The sequence below is a fragment of the Vulpes lagopus genome, chromosome 20, assembly GCF_018345385.1.
Source record: "Vulpes lagopus strain Blue_001 chromosome 20, ASM1834538v1, whole genome shotgun sequence".
In the NCBI taxonomy this organism is placed as follows: domain Eukaryota; kingdom Metazoa; phylum Chordata; class Mammalia; order Carnivora; family Canidae; genus Vulpes; species Vulpes lagopus.
The window spans coordinates 12,413,214-12,417,590 of record NC_054843.1 but is presented as its reverse complement, the minus strand read 5'-3'; positions in this window follow the sequence as shown (position 1 = coordinate 12,417,590).

The following is a 4,377-nucleotide window of genomic DNA, read 5'->3' as shown; positions in this document are numbered from 1 at the left end:
CAGAGCTTGCTGTAGCAAAGAGGTCAGAACCATCACTTGTGTTCGACAGAGACTCAGCGGCAGGCAGAGAAGGAAAGCTTTACAGTGGAATAAAGGGAAGGTTTCAGGGGTGCCCTGCTGGGCTACTGTTGTCATGGAGAAGCTGGAAGTAGGCTAACTAGAAGGGGGGTCCTAGGATGATAGGTTCGGGGAGCATATTTGGTGTCTCTGATTGGTTCTGAGTTGGAAGCAAGGGCAAACCTAGGGAAGTTGACAGGCGACTAACCTGCCAACCAAGTCCTAACCATTTGGGCTGATTGGTGTAGAGGGTGTGGTCTGGCTCAGGTTACTGCAGAGGCTGTGGGTCAGGGCTCAGCTGTCGTATCCATTCTAGCCATTGTCCATTTGTCCATTCTGTATCTTGCAGGGAAGTAGGATGGCTTCTCACCCCATTTATCAGGCCATATTAGTTTCTTAGGATTGCACCACAAACTTGGTGACTTCAAACAACAGAAACTAACTCCCTCCCAGTTCTGGAGAAGGGAAGTTTGAAATCAAGGTGTAGCAGGGCGATGCTCTGTCTGGAGCTCTGTGGGAGGATCCTTCCTTGCTTCTTCCAGCTTCTGGTGGTTCTAGGCAGGACTTGGCGTTCTTCAGCTCTGGTGGCCAATCTCCTTCGATGTCTGCTCTGTCTTCACATGACACTCTTCCCTGAAGGTCTTCACATGGCTGCTTATATAAAGGTACCAGTCGTTGAATTTAAAGCCATCTTAAATGACCTCATCTCAATTAATTACATCTGCAAAACTCTTACTGCCAAATTAGGGCACATTCTGAGCTTCCAGGTGGACGTGAGTTTTGGAGGAGTCACTATTCAGCACACTCTACTGGTTAAGGGCCTCGTCCTGCTGTCACCAGGGCCGGAAGCCTGGCAAATCTTGGACTTGGCATGAGGCCTTGGGCACCACAGGGGAGTCAACTCTGCAATGTCTTGAGATGTCCAGAATAGAGGATTCAGGATGTGATGTTTTGGGTGGAAACTTTGGGATGCTTAGAGGCGGGGAGGAGAGGAATCCATCCCTGACCACATGAAGTGACTGTCATGCCCATCCCAAAGAAGTAGACACTGAAGCAGGTATATTTCTGGTGTCCCCTTGACATAGACTTTCACAGAGGGGCAGCTGGAGGGGTGGGGGAGTGGGGCATTCAATTTGGGAATGCTGTGCCCAGGGGTTTATGGAATCTTGATGTGACCTGTGAGTCCTCACAAAACCCAGTTCAACTCTATCAAGTCATCAACTCTATCTTTGGAACAGAGTATTCTCTGGAGCTTTAGGCATGTTTCTCAAGCTCCAGAGAAGGCCCATATTAACCAAGGATATTCAAAACAAATGATCTCATGCCCCAGACCAGCTTCTCCCATGCTCCCTGTCACAGTAAAGGACATCCCAGACTCTATCCTGAAGCCCCAACCTGAGAATCATCCTGGACCACGCTCTCCCCTCACCTCCCACATCTAGTACATCCCCAAAGCACCTGTTGCTACCATCCTCCGAAGATGGAGGGCTTGCAAGGGCCATCAGTACAAACTCCACGTGGGAGGCATAGGCATAAAACCCACTCTTTTTCCACTCTTGCCATTTAGCATGGTATTAAACCCAGAACCATCTGCAAAATAGGAATTTGGGGGTAATAGGGTAAATGAGATTAATTAGTTAATCTATAAAGACACCTAGCCCACGCTGGTACAAAGTACATGCAATGGAAGCATTAATTATCATGTGTGGTTTTGCATAAAAATCTGGTCAACTCTCTTCTGCGAGCATGAACAATTTGTTGAAGAAGCAAATGAGCACATTCTTCACTTTTGCTTTTGAAATGGGTGTTCCTTCTAAATCTTAGGGATGTTGAAGCTTCCTACCACAAACATTGACGCTTTGCTTCTGGATCGTAATAGAAACACCATGTTCAGTGATCAGTTACTATTTTTCTCAAAAACGTGTGCTTTTTTTTTTTTTTTTCTCCAAACATCCCTCCATCTCCCCAACCCCTGAACAATGAGAGCAAATGCCAAGGCTTTTTAGTTTTAAGTTCATCATTCAGAATCCTTGGCAAGTTTTCACAGAAATTCCTCTGGTGGTCAAGTTCTCTTCCAAGTGAATGTAACACGTCAGCCAGCGCGCTCACGATTAATTGTCCCACATGCTGACCTTTCAGTGTTTCCACTGCTCTTGTGAGTGACAAGGCCACTCCTTTGTGCTCCATCACTGAACCGGCTCCCGCCTTCCTTAAACCTCTCTTCTTTCCCATCTGTTCTTGGCTTCTCCAAATGTTTCTTTTTAATACGTCAGATGTCTAGCTTGCCCATTGTTTTGCCTTATACAAACTTTGGAGAGCCTTCGCCCTTAAAACTACAACCATTCACTCGGGCATGAAGCAACACGCACGTCTTCTTCAACCATCTGGCCTAGACCTGCCTGCCTGGCGTGGGGGGTCTTGCCGCCACCAGACTAGATGGGTTGGAGCAAGTTCCTTTTAAGATTAGTCATTGACTTCCATTGGGCTCACAGACCACTACTTTGGGCTCACAGAAATCCACTTCAGTGGACAGATAGTCATGATGCAGAGTTCAAATGTTTCCCCTGCCCGGGGTAATTAATTTTACCCGTCAACTTGACTGGCTGTGGAGTGCTAGTCAGATTAAATGTTTAATCTTTCTGTCTGTGAGCATGTTCTCAGATGAGATTTGAATTCCCAAATGGGAGGACACAGTAAGTAGATTGTCTTCCCCAGTGTAGACGGACATCACCCAATTCCTTGCAGCCTGAATAGAACAAAATGCAGAGGAAGGAGAAATTCTCCCCTTTTCTCCTGCTTCACTGATTGAGCTGGGACGTCTCATCTCATCCTCTGTGGCATTTGAACTGGAATTTACACCAAATGCTCCCCTGGTTCTCATGTCTTTGAACTTGGAGTAAATGATAACACCGGCTTTCCCGAGCCTCTGCAAATGGCAGATTGTGGGGTTCTGCAGCCTTGATCACCACATGAGCCAATTCCTCTTGATAAATGTGTCTCTCTCGTGGACGTATATATGACATATAAGGGTAATATGTATATACATTGGTTCTATTGGTTCTGTTCCTCCGGAAAACCCCATCTAATACACTGGCCTAAGAGGGCCATGTGCTGTCTGGCTAGGAGGCACCCCCCAAATTCCCCACAAAGCTTTATTCTGTAGAGCCCCATAAACGACAATGAGCCACCCCTTGTCTTGACCCAACACCATTCCAACTTGTATCTGCTCTCTCTTTTTCCCTTCTCATCCCAACATAGCCACATTCACTAAAGATGTCTTCACGGGGCACCTGGATGGCTCAGTTGGTTGTGTCGACTCTTGATTTTGGCTCAGGTTATGATCCCAGGGTCTTGGGATCGAGCCCCAGGGCAAAGCCTGCTTAGGATTCTCTCTCTCTCCTGCCCCCTGTGCCCCTCCAACCCCCCTCAAAAAAAAAAAGATGTCTTCGCATTTGCTGCACTGTCTCCTCATGTTCCATCCACCATGCACCACCGCATTCTGGCATCTTCTCCCACTGCCTCCCTGAAATTGTTCTCCAGCACCATTAGGACTTTTCTCATTGTCAAACATATAAGATTTGTTTTTCTTTTTGTACCCCCTGCATCCTCCCAGGACCTGAAACTGGGAGCCACCAGCTAGTCAGCCACGTGCTCCTGAAGCTGCTGCAGCACTCGAACGGAGCCTGTTAGCCGCAGCCAGACTGACAGGCTTAGAGTGGACATCTCTCATTTTTTTCCCCTGGACTATCTCTGCTACAGACTGAGTTCTGCTCCCCTTCCCCAATTCCCAAGTTAAAGCTCTAACTGCCAACATGACTGTATTCGGAAATAGGGTCTTTAAGGAGGTACTTAAGGCTAGATGAGGTCATAAGGGTGGGCCCTACTGGAATAGAACTGGTGGCCCTGTAAGAAGAAGGGGACACACCAGGGATGCTCACACACAGAGAAAAGGCCACATGGAGAGACAGTGAGGAGACAGCCACCTACCAGGAGAGATGGAGCCTGCCCACACCTTGATCTGGAGCTTCCAGCCTCCAGAACTGGGAGAAAAGCAATATTGGTTGTCCAAACCCATCCCATGGTATTTTGTTATGTCAGCTCAAGCTGACACTTTCCTTCCAGAAACTCTGTCCTACCCCAGCTCCCTGATTCTCCTCTTCTCTATCTGACTCTTCCCTCTCTGTCTCCCTTTGGATTTCTTCTTCCCTCACCTGCTTTCTAAATATTGGTATTTCCCCTCCTGTCCCCAGCCATCCCGCCCTCTCTCACTGTCTTGGCTCCTACCTGCTGGCCAAAGTTGTCGCCATCTGTATCTCCCTG